The sequence below is a fragment of the Ovis aries genome, chromosome 20 (assembly GCF_016772045.2).
Source record: "Ovis aries strain OAR_USU_Benz2616 breed Rambouillet chromosome 20, ARS-UI_Ramb_v3.0, whole genome shotgun sequence".
Taxonomy (NCBI): Eukaryota; Metazoa; Chordata; class Mammalia; order Artiodactyla; family Bovidae; genus Ovis; species Ovis aries.
The window spans coordinates 13,410,599-13,426,743 of NC_056073.1; the positions used below are offsets into that span (position 1 = coordinate 13,410,599).

Genomic DNA, 16,145 nt, shown 5'->3' on the forward strand with positions numbered 1-16,145 from the left:
TAGGCAAATGCTCCATTATTTGTGTGAAAGGGTGAAAGTGTTAGTTGCTCAGCCACATCCGACTCTTTGGGACTCCATGGCCTGTAGCCCACCAGGTTCCTCTGTCTGTGGGAGTCTCCAGGCAAGAATACTGGAGTGGGTTGTCCATTCCCTTCTCTAGGGGATTTTCCTGACTCAGGTATTGAACACAGGATCTCCTGCATTGCAGGCAGATTCTTTACTGTCTGAGCCATCAGGGAAGCATTTGTGTTTAATGTAAACATGAACACCTATCTCCACAAATCCAACGTAACTAAGAAACTGATGTAAAGGAAAGGGAAGAGTGGGGTGCTAGGATGGGGCAGAGAAGCCAGTTAGGGAGCAGGACAGCCAGCAGCAGAAAAAGGTGAAGAAAGTTACTGTTCAGGAAGTGGGCAATGACAGGAGAAAGGGCAGGAAAGGTTTCATTATGGTGGAGATGGAAAGAGCTAGCAGAGAGAAGCTAAACTGGGTTGAAGCTTTGAGAAGAGTGCAGTAGAGAGAGAGACATTGAGGGCAAGGACGGGAAAGACCAGGGACAAGGATGTTAAAATGGAGGAGCTGCCGGGAAAGCCCCTCTGAGAAGCACACTGGGGACAGCGTGGAGCGAGAGGCAGGAGAAGAGGCTAGAGAGAGGGAGGGGAAGGGGCTGTGAGTGGGGTGGGGTGGGGCTGCGAAGCAAGGACAGGAAAGGTAGGCAAAGGAGAGGGTGGGGTGGAGAGACAGGGAGGGGAGAGAGAGACAGACCTCGGATGGTTAAGACCAGAATGCACCCATGGAACAAGGTGAGCGAGGAATTTGCAGGACCAGGGCCAGTTGGAGGGGACTGGGCTCTACGAGCTATATAGACAGCTATATAGCTCATTTCCCATGAAAGTTTCAATGCACTATTTTTTCCAGAAAAAAAAAAAAACCATATACACCCAAACCCTACAAATTTTTATTCATATTTTTTGGGGCAAAGGGTCTATTCAGTTCAGTTCAGTTTAGTTCAGTCGCTCAGTCGTATCTGACTCTTTGCAACCCCATGAATCGCAGCACGCCAGGCCTCCCTGTCCATGACCAACTCCCAGAGTTCACTCAGACTCGTATCTATTGAGCCAGTGATGCCATCCAGCCATCTCATCCTCTGTCGTACCCTTCTTCTCCTGCCCCCAATCCATCCCAGCATTAAAGTCTTTTCCAATGAGTCAACTCTTCGCATGAGGTGGCCAAAGCTCTTTACAGCATCGGACTTTGTTTCTATCACCAGTCACCTCCACAGCTGGGTATTGTTTTTGCTTTGGCTCCATCCCTTCAGTCTTTCTGGAGTTATTTCTCCACTGACCTCCAGTAGCATATTGGGCACCTACTGACCTGGGGAGTACCTCTTTCAGTATCCTACCATTTTGCCTTTTCATATTGTTCATGGGGTTCTCAAGGTAAGAATACTGAAGCGGTTTGCCATTCCCTTCTCCAGTGGACCACATTCTGTCAGCTCTCTCCACCATGACCCGCTCGTCTTGGGTTGCTCTGCGGGCATGGCTTAGTTTCATCGAGTTAGACAAGGCTATGGTCCTAGTGTGATTAGAATGACTACAAATCCCCCTAAATCTATACATGAGCCTGACAGCACCTGTGCTGAAGATGAGCATATATACTGATATGAGAAGACAGTACAAGTGGATGAAAAGTGGATACAAGTGGATAGTGGATAGTACAAGTGGATGGTAAAGAACCTGCCTGCAATGCAGAAGACCTGGCTTGGGAAGGTCTCCTGGAGAAGAGAGAATGGCTACCCACTCCAGTATTCTTGCCTGGAGAATTCCATGGGCAGAAGAGCCTGGTGGGCTGCAGTCCATGGGGTTACAAAGAGTCAGACACGACTGAGCAACTAACACTTTCACATAGCTCATTTCTATGGCTATAGACTTCCCTGACAGTTCATTAACTTGAAGGAGCGGTGAAAGCTTTATCCATCCTTTGCTCCAATTCTCTGAACTCTTTTTCAATAATTCTGTCTTTTATGAAATTATGTTTGTAGACAACATTAATGTGCAGAAATAAAGATTTCTCAGTTGGTTCTTTCAGCAAAAATTTAAAGTAGTCTTGGTTTACATGTAAAAATGAAGTACATATGTATTGTTTGCTTTTTAATATTTATTTTTTATTTATTTACTTTAATTGGAGGTTAATTACAATTTTTTTAATTAGAAAACTTGCAAAAGTTTTAAAAGAGATTTTAAAAGATTTTGTTATGTGAAAATATAAAGTCAGTCCTTGTGCGTATGTCCCCATTTGATGACAGGTCATGTGACTTAGCCCGTCATATAGAAAATAGCTTATTGCTGTTTGGAAACGTGTCCACGCAATAGGAAATCTAGGACAAGTTTATGTAAATTGAATCAAACTCAAGTTCTATATTTACATTAAAATAGGTTTATAAGACAAAGACGGAGACTCTAAGATACAAACAAAAACAATCACAACAAGGAACACTGAAACCTTAAAAATTAAATACTTGAAAGGAAATGGACTTCCCTGGTGGCTCAGACAGAAAAGGATCTGCCTGCAATTCGGAAGACCTGGGTTCGATCCTTGGGTCAGGAAGATGCCCTGGAGGAGGACAAGGCTCCCCACTCCAGTATTCTTGCCTGGAGACTCTCATGGACGGAGGAGCCTGGGAGGTTATAGTCCATGGGGTTGTAACAAACACAACAAAGAGCAGGACACAACTGAGTGACTAACACTTCACTTCTAAAGGAAATGACCATTAAACTGTTAAAACAATGATGCAGGACCCATATAAAGAAAAATACGCATTAACAGAGGGATGAGAGAGGAAAAGAACACACTGGGGGTCATTATGATCCTGACTGAGAAGACGTAGAACTGTAATCTCTCTCTAAATTATCACTAAAAGTTAAAGCAAGTCCAGTGAAAGTTTCAATGCACTATTTTTTTCCAGAAAAAAAAAAACATATACACCCAAACCCTACAAATTTTTGTTCATATTTTTTGGGGTGAAGGGTCTATAAATCCCCCTAAATCCATACATGAGCCTGACAGCACCTGTGCTGAAGATGAGCATATATACTGATATGAGAAGATAGTACAAGTGGATGAAAAACATAGGTTAAAAAACAGTTTTAAAAGCATGAGCTCATTTTTATTGGAATACATATGTATTCATTGAAAAATCTGGAGGATTACAACCAAATAATAAACAGTTGTTATCTTTTTTCTTATCTGAATTATACCATTTAATGACAACAGCTGATATCTTTGAGTAGTGGAATTACAAGTGATACCATTTTTATCTTTGTCCCTTATCACTTTTCCCCAATGAACATGAATTGTCATAAAATGAAAAATTATAAAACTCCTACAATTCTCAAAGTAAAATTTTTAAGAATAGATAAAATTACAAACTTAGTTTCTAATGTTTCACGGTTACTTTCCTTGAGGATAATGCTATGGGAGAGAGACATACATTATTTGTTATTAGGTCCTTGAAAAGAAGTGAAGTCAAAGTCGCTCAGAATCATGTCTGACTCTTTGTGACCTTGTGGATTATGCAGTCCATGGAATTCTCTAGGCCAGAATACTGGAGTGGGTAGCCTATTCCTTCTCCAGCAGATCTTCCTGACCCAGGAATCGAACTGGGGTCTCCGGCATTGTAGGTGGATTCTTTACCAACTGAGCTATCAGGAAAGCCCCCTTGAAATGAAATCCACAGTTAAATCCTAAAGCTGTTCCTCTATTGCTTCCAGACGGGCTTGATTTGTTGATATGATCTAATTGCTTATTTTATGGTGCTGATTATAGTAGTTGGTGGCTATTCCTGTATTTGTTTATCCATACTTTGAGCAAGCTATCAGGGACCAGGTGTTAGACGTCATGTAATTTATTATTTCCATAAGTGCACATTTTCACACTGTGGGTTTTCTGTAAGTGGCATAAACCATATAAAACTGTAATTAGAACAAACATTTGTTTCAGGAAGTCTTTAAAAATATCCAGCTCCGTGTATATGCAAAGCTTTCCTGTGAAAAGGTTACAGGGGAAGGCAGGAGAGAAATACAAATATTCCTGTGTGATGTGATGAAGGGTCTCATTCCTTCTTTTAAAAGAATTCCCTGGAACTCACAGAATCCAACTCACAAAAAGCCTTAACATTGAGAAAGCATTAAATAATGGGAAGAATGAAATGGTATGCTCATACTTTCACACTCGAGACGTCCTAATTTAGAATCAAGTTCTTGGACTGCCGATGAAAGAGCTGTCTAGGCCAGAAGTATCCAATATGTCAACTGTAGTCCGATAAATGGAATGACCATTCATGCCTTGTCCGTTTTCTGTTATCTGGTTTTGATATTCATTCATTTGGTCTATTAGGACCCAAAGCACTTAAACTTTAGGAGAATAAAATAATCACTAAAGTACAGAAACAGCCCTGAGATGGAGTCAGGCCTTTTTAATCATATTAGATAACTATGTCTGAAGAACTCAAATGCTTCCATAAACTACCCAAGGATAATTAACACAAGCTGTAGACCATGCTTTTAGTTTTCATTTTAATATCTTCAAAATGTGGTGTCAGGACCAGAAACACTTTGTACTGAAGTGGAGGAACATCATCTGTAGTGAATTATATCTCATGAATGATTTCAGAGATCTGATTTCTTATAAATAAGGAGAGAGAGCATTAGCTATTAATGACCCTCTGGGATATTTAATCTGCAAAGCTTAGATTATTTCTCCTCAGCCAGCCATTATTAGAAGTTGGGGTAAGGATGCCTAGGATCCAAGAGTTGTGAATTCAGGATCATGTTAACAGATAATCTTTTTTTTTTTTTTTTTCCTCAAACATTACCTAATTACTTGGGCCTTTCCTCTTCAGGTGGTGTGAATGAACTGTTTGGAAAATACTGTCTCAATTCTTTACCAAGTGAGACACACTAGGAGGAAACTATATTTAAGGCTTAAATATACATGTCACTGCTTAAGGACCGATTCTAAGATGATGAAGAATAAAAACTGAGAATGTGCTAACTCCTTATTCTTACACTGATTCAGAGAGCAGAGCATTTACTAACTGCCTACTGTGATCCCGGTGTTGGATAATTCAAGACAATAAGATCCACCCAAGTCTATTCTCTATAAATCCTCCTGGATCTCAACCTTTAAAAATCCTTGAGGTGGTGGGTTCAATGGTAATTTTTTAAAAAGATATAAACGGAAACATCAATTAGTTGTTTTCAAGGCAAAAGTATTCATGGAAATTACGCAGATGAAAATAAGAATCCTGATCATAGAAAACTGAAATAGGGTTACAAATATTGCATCAGACGCATACTAAAAGGTTATTTGCGGTTTACATGAAATTCAAATTTAACTGGATGCCCTGTGGTTTTTTTTTTTTTTTTGCTAAACCTGGCCACCCTGAGCTGCAAGCCAGAGAGCCAGCAGCTATTCCAGCGTGGAGCTGGTCTGTGGGTGCCGCTGCGGGATCGTGTGGTCCCAGGCATGCGGGAGGGTGCTTACAACTGCTGTTGGTTAATAACCTGCACTGTTCTTTTCTGAGAGGATGAAAGTACTGGAAGCATTGCCTACAGCATCTAAATGTTTCCCCACTACTAATATACTACATTTTCAATTGATTTTAAAGCTAAAAATTCAGAGAATTATAAAGCTATTTAGAGCCTACAGGGAGACAGAATTGGTGAAGGCCGGTTTTCTCAGGGTTAAAAAAAAAAAAAAAATCTGACTTGGTAGAAATCTTTTGTTAAGTCACATCACTTCTCTGGGACTAAACAGATGAATCTATAAAACGAGAAACCCAGACTGCGGCTTTGCTTGTATCGATTCCTCCTCCATCTGAAACAGTCTGCCTGACCAACTTCACTTTTCTAAATCTTGCCTTAATTCATGGGTCTGCTAAAAGTTGTCCCTGAGCTTCCCACTCAAAAGTAATTTCTGCTCCTCCAGGTACCTCAGCACTTCTCCTGTGTCAGGTACCACTTTTATCTTATAGATATTCATGTGTTGGTCTTGACTCCCTTCCATGACGGAAGCCCTATAAAGCCAGAACCTGTCACTCACTCATCTTTGTAATCCCCGCCCTGCCATCCGGGCATCAAGTGCCTCATTCTGTTTAATGTCCCTGCTGTGGGCTAAGGACTCAGCCTTTCCTATGTGCTTCTAAGGAAGGCAGGCATTTTAGGGTCATTTTGCAGAAGTCATTGCCTGAGCATTTTCTGATTCATGTCAGACCCTCAAAAATGCCTTTGTACAGAACTGAGCAATAGCAAACAGGAATAGAAATAGCAAAAGCAATGAAAATCCTATTGCAGGCACTCCTGAGGTTGTATAATGGCGGTGGGAAGTCCCTGCATTTTAAAAAAGGCTGATTGGGGGCACTTACGGACTGGGCAGATAAATTGCCTTTACAACAAAAATGAGGATCAGCATCAGGATTCTGACCAGAAAGCATGGCCAGAGTGGGTGCAGAAGGGAAGTTCCCCTGACCCAGAAGACAATCAGAACCAGGGCAGCGAAAGAAGGGACCTAACCCAGAATCAGAAGGAACCCTCCCCTAGAATAGGACGGACAGCTAAAACAGGACCTATGTAATAAGTTATTACTAACCTATATACTATTATCTGCACAGAATATTTATGAAAGTGAGTTTAAGTCATAAAGTTCTTTTCCGTATAAAAACAAAAAACACTAAGAAGGCAAAACATAAGTAGTAAAGTCAAACATTTTAGAAACAAACAGTGTGCAGTTTTTGCTTCCCTAACTCACTGAGGAAACGTGATGCTGTGGAGGTTCAAAGCCCAGCTTAGCCACAAAACAAAGCTCAGCAAATGTGGAGGCCGGGGGAAGCCACGAGCGTGATGGCATCATCCAGGGAGACCCCGAGGGGTGAGTTTACGAGATCAGGCATGAGGTAGCCCTTCTCCCCAGCCATCTGGGCTTCTAGTCATGTGCCGCAGTCAACAGAAGCCATGTGAGAACACGTCTCTATGAAATCAGTGATACTGACTGAATCAAACAACAAAAAAAATAAAATCCCATACATTTCCTCTTTTCCTCTTTAGCTGATAACAATGAAGAATTAGAAATGACCTTTGGAAAAGTTAGTCATTTGACCTGAATGGTGGCTAATAAGGATAATTAGGATCTGTCCCTGTGTTTCTTAGTAAATACCTCATAGGTTAGTGGCCCTATGATTGCTTGAACTGTGAGGAATTTAATTATTGGCATGAACTCTTGAGTTTTATCAGCTGTGGTCACTTCTACATAAACTGTCTCATATGAAAACAAGCACTGGTTAATATACTTCTAACACACCAAAAATGAGCCAACAGCAGTGGGTGGATGTTAACTTTACTGTTCTCTGTCTTACCCCAGAAGCCAGTTCCTTAGGATGCAAAGGAAGACGCATTTACTTCCAGGGGAAACACTTAAGTCTTTTCCTTGTCTCTTGGCACATCTTTCAGATAAGACTAGATGGCATAGCTAGAGTGAATGAACAACGGTGAAGAAAATCCAGTATTCCAGACAGACCTTAGTTTCTGAGACTAACAATATAGAAAAACCTAGCTAATTCTAGAATACTGCATGTATTTTGCCTTGTAACCTCCTAGAAGCAGGATTTAAGTTTAAGTCATCACTGTACACCTTGCATCTTTGTAGCTCAAGGTCACAAAAAAGCAGCTCTAGAGATAGACACAACAGGGTTCAAATTCCAGTTCTGCTTCTCACCTTGTTAGCTGAATGCAATTTGCCTCATGAAATTGTTGCAGAATTTTTATGACTATGTACATAAGAAGTGTAAGGCAATGCCTATTGGCAAATGCTCAATAAGTGGCATTTATCTTTACCATTACATGTTTGCTGAGTGATTTGATGATAACTTATGGAAAACGTTACGTATTAGAGAACATTTCAGTTTTATTTTACCATATATATTTTAAAATACCCTTTTAAATCTTTTGTCTGATCATAGATTGATGCATGGCTGCCTAAGGCAAAAAGTTTAGGAAATATAATATAAAAAAGATTGCTCCAATCTTAGAACCCAGAGATAACACTTTGAAACTTCAGTGTTTATCCTTCCAGAGTTGTTTGTATATGTATATGTATATATATATATATATATATATATATATATATATGCATGTAAGTGTATACATGTAAATGCATGTTTTGGTTACAAAAAGTAAGATATAGAGTTTGGAAGTGTTCCTAGGTCAATATAATATATGGTTCTTCATTAATATAAAAAATTGCCACATCATATTTCATTAAATGAATGTATCATTACCCAATTCACAAATGATATTGATAAATATCTTAATACATACTCTGTGTACATTTGTCCTTAAGGACAGATTGCTAGAAGTTAAACTGCTGGCCCTAAAAGCACAGCCATTTAAAAGTTTGCACAAATGTTCTCCAGGGCTGTCCAACAAGGGATGTGTGTGTGCGCTCGCTTTCTCAGTTGTGTCCGATTCTTTGCAACCCTGCGGATTGCAGCCTGCCAGGCTCCTCTGTCCATGGGATTTTCCTGACAAGAGTACTAGAGAAGGTTACCATTTCCTCCTCCAGGGGATCCTCCCAGCCCAGGGATCGAACCTGTGTCTCCTGCATTGCAGGCAGATTCATTACCACTAGGCCACCCAAGACGAACAAGCTAAAAATTTGCCCAGGCCTCAGAACCGGCTTCCCTGTCTGCCACCCCTCACTGGCACTGTCTACTCTGCCTGCAGAGTAAGAGCTCATCCATGCCCTCACCGACATGGTACCATCATCTTTTCATTATTACCAATATGACTGGCAAAAAATTATGTCTCATTGTAATCTGCATTTCTTTGTTAATTAGCAACTCTTTGTTTCTTGATAGTTGCTCTCTTCTTCCAAACTCAGAGGAAAATTTGTGGCTATCAGACAGGGAACATAACAAAAAGTCAGATGCAGAAAGAAGAGGAAACACGTGGCTGCCAATTTCAACAAGGGATTTCAGATTAAACAGAAAAGTAAATATACAGTACTATACTCTGCCCAGCACATGCTATTTGACTGAGTGGAAAGCAAATTGATGAGGGAAGCGGTTGAAAAGCATGAATAGTAGGAGGTGAGCTTATGAACAAGAAGGGGGGATCTGATTTCTCCAGTAAACTGAAGAAATCACACAGGCAGCACTGGTCACCTTGACATTACCGGCGATGGCATATTTTCGAGGCTGTGGCAAAAGTCATGAGCCTGCTCGGTTAATGATAAACCCAGAGGGAACCACTAGGGAACTGGGCTGGGAGGATGGGAGTGGGAATGAAGAATATTCTGAGGAATAGAGCACAAAAACAAAACAACAAACAAAACAGTCCTGGGTCGTCACTGAGCTTAGCCCCTTGGAGTTAGGCGGCTGGGACACGTTGCTTGCCAGGGCAACCAGAGCAGGCTAAGAGCCTGTCCTCACACTGTCTTGAGGGATGTTTGTCTTTTGCCTTTAAGGAAGTAAAGGTCTGTAAAAAAGGAGAGCCTTGATAAGACAGCCTGAGAACCCCAAGCAAAAAGGGCTCTGGGTGCTTGGGATGGGGTCGGCTGGAGGAGGAACAGGGATTGACATTTTCCTTTGGTGCCTGCGTAGGGAGTTGGATATACATTGTGAACTCAGATTTGCATGTTATTTTGGAAATAATTCTTCATTGTATTCTGCCAAACTAGAACAGTCTGTCAAACTAGCATTTTTTTTTTGATAGGTGTCAAAGTAAAAAGCGGTAGGAATTATCCCAATGTTCAGCTGAATACAAAATCACTGTCATTGCATGGCCCAGTGAATGACACAAATTATCCCTGTTTCACTTTGGGGCACTGTTAACTCTACCATCACTACGATGTCAGACATTGGGGTTCTTTAATATGAAAAAAAAAAAACAACTTTGAATTTTCTCACAAGTTCTCAGATCTTTATTTGGATGTCCGGGGGTGGGGGTAGGGTGGTGGGTATCCATACTTTACAGAGAAGCCAGCTGAAAAATAAAAGCAAAGGGTCTATTTTCTGGTACTTGCTAGCGGTGCTGCGAGTCCTCAAGTTTGCTTTGATGTTGCATATGGATAGTTCCTGAAGCAGGCCACTTTGTGGCATTTTATTTAGAAAGCTTGATCTATTACAATTACTTGGGTGATTAATGAACCTTTCTTTCATTTAGCCCCTCACACTCCTGGTCTTTATTGCCCACTTTGTACATGATTATTTACTTGTCTTTATTTGTTGGACAAGCAGGTGTCCATCACTGGGTTCCCTCTGGCCAGGCACCACGATTCTGCTGTTTCTTGCTTTGGCTGCTTTGACAGTTCCTAGCACAGGGGCTCCAGTATGCCAATAATAAGCCTCGGGGACTGGGAGGTAAGACCTCGGGATGGATGGGAATCCCCAGATTACAGCAGCTGCAAGGCCAAGGAATGAAATAGAAGGAGGAATCGTAACACCTCCTCTCCCAGTCCTCAGGGGATGAAGCTAAGACAAACTGTTCTCTCCGAACTCTCTTTAGCCCACAGATTTGTAAGCAAATGAAGATAAATCAGAAGATACATCCAAAGGTTAGACTCCTAAAATTATACAAAAAGTGAGCTCCCCCTTCTCCCCACCAAAACAAGTAATCAAAACAAAATCCTTCTCAGTAACTGCAAAAAAAAAAAAAAAAAACCCACAAAACTTCAACTCAATTCATCTTACCAATTTATAAGATTTTAGGATGTTCCCTAACCATTTTATCTTTGTGTATTTTTAGTACAACTATTATACAGATGTTGAAATGCTAAATTCAGAAAATGGAAAACAGAAGGCTTTGCTGACATATCCAGCATTTCAAAGAAAGAATGGAGAGTACAAAATGAAGACCCTGGGAAGCACCTGAAAGAAGCATTAAGGTATAAAAATAAAGCATGTATGTCGAACTTCCATAGAGAGAGGCAGAGAATTCCAACTGGCAGCAGTCCTGAAGAACAGGGTGAAGAGAGAACAGGGGCTTGGAGGCCACATCTTGATGCTGGACTTGCAAAGTCATCTAGGAGAAAAAGTCTATGCCAACATCATTCAAGCAAAAAATATCTGCCTTTTACTTTTGGCATGTTTTCCTTGTGCTTAGATATGGGCATTATACACAGGTTGTTTTCCTTTTTATGTCTGCCTATATTGTATAGAACTTCTATAAGTGCATATTATTTATACACTTAACATGTTTTATCAAGTAATTATACATACATATATTTATAAAGATTTTGTTCACATTTATAATTCTGTTTTGAATCCAAGTATAAATGTTATGCCTCAGTTATGTGACTCAGGCTGTTACTTTAAATTTCCAGATATCTTAAAGGTCTCAGCACATGTTTCTCGCTTGGAGGGTATGTGAAGCTTGTTATGGTTAAGGAAGTGGACAGTAAGATGCAAAGCAAACAAGTCCAATTTGGAAGCATTTTATGAACATTCCATTCTGGCCATGTACAGTTTTTGTTTTCTTTAGCCCTTTAGAAATACAATCTTATATCAACTGTATTAGAAAAGCACCACTCTGAAATGACTGATTAATAATACACAATATTATAGCCCAAATATACAAAAAAGAATATAAGTATTATAAGATTTTTAAAGTTAAAATGCCAGAAGCAGATGTAATTTAGATCTCAGAAACAACTATGTGTGTTATGCAATAATTTGTTATATGCCAAGAGAGAACATTTGTTTTTAATTCTGCTGTGAAATGTAGTGTAAAAATAGAGTTAATAAAGAAGGGCATTTTTTTTCTGCTGTTCATTAATTAAGTGAAAAAAAATTTACTTTGCCACTTGGAGGTGAAAAGTCAGCAAGTGACGTGAATTTTATAAAAATAACTTTTAATTTTCTGTAGAAATCTTAGCAAATACTGCCAAAATAAAAGCAAGATAAAACAAAACAAAAATCACCACTAGCAATTCTAAAGACATTTTCCTGGTTTTTCCCTCGGGTGCTACCTCTTTCTTTGTGCGTGAATGTGTGAGTGGGTATATTCTAAAGACGTTAACACATGGTTTCTTTGTTTCTGATAGAGGAGCCTGACATAACACCTAACAGAAGTGAATAGATTCTTCAGCAGCAACAAAAGTCGTATCAAAGAAGCACAGGGGGTAATATAATAATAATGTTAATAATAGTCATCATAATTGTGTTTAGTGCAGAGGATGAATTATTTCATCAATCCTCATAATAGCACAGTGAGTAGGGACAGTTATTATACTCACGACAGATGAGTAACTGAGACACATGTATTGGGTTTACTAGAAAATTCATTCAGGTTCCCCATAAGATGGCTCTTGTAGTGCTTAGCTTTCTTTAACTTCATTCAAAATAATTTTTTTCAGATTGCATTGTGACAGCTGTCATGTCAGTGTGCATTAAAAAAATTACCAAAATTGGTGATTTTTGTGTAGCCATTTTAATATTGAAAATGGAAAGAAAAGGAAAATTTTCTGATATTATGCTCTATTATTTCAAGAAAAGTAAAAACACAATCTGAATCTGAATTAAACTCGGGAATGGGTGAATTTAATTCAGATGACATATCTACTACTGTGGGCAAGAATCCCTTAGAAGAAATGGAGTAGCCCTTATGGTCAACAAGAGTCTGAAATGCAGGACTTGGGTGCAGCCTCAAAACTGACAGAATGATTTTGGTTCCAAGGCAAACCATTCAACATCATAGTAATCCAAGTCTATGCCCCAATCATTAATGCTGAAGAGGCTGAAGCTGACCAGTTCTATGAAGACCTTCTAGAACTAACACCAAAATAGATGTCTTTTTCATCATAGGGGGCTGGAATGCAAAAGTAGGAAGTCAAGAGATGCCCAGAATAATAGACAAGTCTAGCCTTGGAATACATAATGAAACAGGGAAAAGGCTAACAGAGTTTTGTCAAGTTTTTTCATTGGTCATAGCAAAGACCCTTTTCCAACAACACAAGAGATGACTCTACACATGGGCATCACCAGATGGTCAATACTGAAATCAGATTGATTATATTCTTTGCAGTTGAACTGGAGAAGCTTTATACAGTCAGCAAAAACAAGACCTGCAGCTGACTGTGGCTCACATCATGAACTCCTTATTGCAAAATTCAGGCCTAAATTGAAGAAAGTAAGGAGAACCACTAGGCCAATTAGGTATGACCTAAATCAAACCCCTTCTGATTATGCAGTGGAGGTGATGAATAGATTGAAGGGATTCAATCTAGTAGACAGAATGCTTGAAGAACAATGGACAGAGCTTCGTAACACTGTTCAGAAGGCAGTGACCAAAACTACTTCCAAGAAAAAGAAATGCAAGAAGGCAAAGTGGTTGTCTGAAGAAGCTCTTTACCAATTGCTGAGGAAAGAAGAGATGTGAAAAGCAAGGAAGAAAGGGAGAGATATATCTAACTGAATGCAGAGTTTCAGAGAAGAGCATGGCCTTCTTCAATGAACAATGCAAAGAAGCAGAGGGAAAGAATGGAATGGGAAAGACTAGAGATCTCTTCAAGGAAATTGGAGATATCAAGGGAACATTTCATGCAAGAATGGTCACGATAAAGGACAGATATGGTAAGGACCTAACAGAAGCAGAAAAGATTAAGAAGAAGTGGCAAGAATACAAAGAATTATACAAAAATGGTCTAAAGACTGGGATAACCATGATGCTGTGGTCACTCACCTAGAGCCAGACATCCTGGAGTGTGAAGTGGGCCCTACGAAATATTACTACAAACAGAGCTAGTGGAGGTATTGAATTCCAGCTGAGCTATTTAAAATCCTAAAAGATGCTGCTGCTAAAGTGCTGCACACTATATTTCAACAAACTTGGAAAAGTTAGTAGTGGCCACGGGACTGGAAATGCTCAGTTTTCATTCTAATCCCAAAGAAAGGCAATGCCAAAGAATGTTCAAACTATCAGACAGTCATGCTCATTTCTCATGCTAGTAAGACTATGCTCAAAATCCTTTAAGCTAGGCTTTAGCAGTATGTGAACTGAGAATTTCCAGATGTACAGACTGGGTTTAGTAAAAGCAGAGGAACCAAAGATCAAATTGCCAACATCCAATGGATCACAGAGAAAGCAAGGGAATTCTAGAAAAACATCTACTTCTGCTTTATTGACTACATGAAAGCCTTTGACTGTGTGGATCACAACAAACTGTGGAAAATTCTTAAACAATTGGGAATATCAGACTACCTTACCTGTCTCCTGAGAAACCTGTATGTGGGTCAAGAAGCAAAAGTTAGAACCATTCATGGAACAACTGACTGGTTTAAAATTGGGAAAGGAGTATGACAAAGCTGTATATTGTCACCCTGCTTATTTAACTTTTATGCAGAGTACATCATGAGAAATGCTGGTCTGGATGAATCACAAACTGGAACCAAGATTGCTGGGAGAAATATCAACAATCTCAGATATGCAGATGATACCACTCTAACAGCAGAAAGTGAAGAGGAACTAAACAGCCCCCTGATGAAGGTGAAAGAGGAGAATGAAAAAGTTGGCTTAAAACTCAGTATTCAAAAAATGAAGATCATGGCATGTGGCTTCATCAGTTCATGGCAAATAGATGGGGAAAAGTGGGAGCAGTGACAGATTTTATTTTCTTGGGCTTCAAAATCACTGTGGATGGTGACTACAGCCATGAAATTAAAAGACCCTTGGTCCTTGGAAGGAAAGCTATGACAAACCTAGAGAGCATATTAAAAAGCAAAGACATCACTTTACCAACAAAGATCTGTAATGTCAAAGCTATGGTTTTTCCAGTAGTCATGTAGGGATGTGAGAGTTGGATCATTAAGAAGGTTGAGTGCTGAAGAAGTGATGCTTTTGAATTGTTGTGCTGGAGAAGACTCTTGACTTTGGACTGCAAAGGAGATCAAACCAGTCCATCCTAAAGTAAATCAACCCTGAATATTCATTGGAAGGACTGATGCTGAAGCTGAAGCTCCAATAGTTTGGCCACCTGATGTGAAGAGCTGATTCACTGGAAAAGACCTTGATGCTGGGAAAGATTGAAGGCCAAAGGAGAAGAGGGTGGAAAAGGATGAGATGGTTAGATAGCATCACTGACTCAACAGACATGAGTTTGAACAAACTCTGGGAGATAGTGAAGGACAGGGAAGCCTGGCTTGCTACATTCCATAGGGTTGCAAAGAGTCTAACACAACTTAGTGATTGAACAGCAAAAAGCAACAACAACAGAAAGACACAATGAAATGCAAATAAAATAAAATAAAAGACCTCTGCAGTGTATGGAGAAGGTGCTGTGACTGACCGAACATGTCAAAAGTAGTTGGTGAGGTTTCACACTGGAGATTTCTTGCTGGATGGTGCTCCATTGTCAGGCCAACCAGCTGAAGTTGACAGCAGTCAAATCAAGACATTGAGAACAATCAGCATTATATCATGCAGGCAATAGCTGACACTCAAAAATCTCCAAATCAAGCTTTGAAAATTATTTGTACCAGCTTGGTTATATTCATTCCTTTGATGCTTGGGTTCCACATAAGTGAAAAAAACCTTCTTGACTGTATTTCTGAATGTGATTCTCTACTGAAACATAATAAAGATGTCTGTTTTTAAAACAAATTGGGATATGCGATGAAAAGTGGATACTGTATAATAATGTGGAACAGAAAAGATAAAGGGGCAAGCGAATGAATCACCACCAACCACACCAATGGCTGGTCTTCATCCAAAGAAGGTGACATGGTGTGTATGATGGGATTGGAAGGGAGTCCTATATTATAAGCCCCTTCCAGAAAACCAAAGGATTCATTCCAACAAGTACTGCTTCAAATTAGATCAACTGAAAGCAGCACTTGATGAAAACTGCCCAGAATTAGTCAACAGAAAATGCATAAACTTCCATTAGGATAACACAAGACTACATGTTTTTGAAAGTGAAGTCGCTCAGTCATGTCCAACTCACGCGACCCTGTGGACTGTAGCCCACCAGGCTCCTCTGTCCATGGGATTCTCCAGGCAAGAATACTGGAGTGGGTTGTCATTTCCTTCTCCAGGGGATCTTTTGAAGACCAGGCAAAAACTGTTACAGCTTGGCTGGGAAGTTCTGAACATCGA

At 39.8% G+C, this 16,145-nt stretch overlaps 1 protein-coding gene across 4 annotated transcripts in view; it reads right to left on the bottom strand.

Annotated features, from left to right (window-relative positions):
* Window positions 1–16,145, bottom strand: part of KIF6 (kinesin family member 6) — a 428,173-nt gene that overhangs the window by 206,732 nt on the left and 205,296 nt on the right. The window lies entirely within an intron of this gene.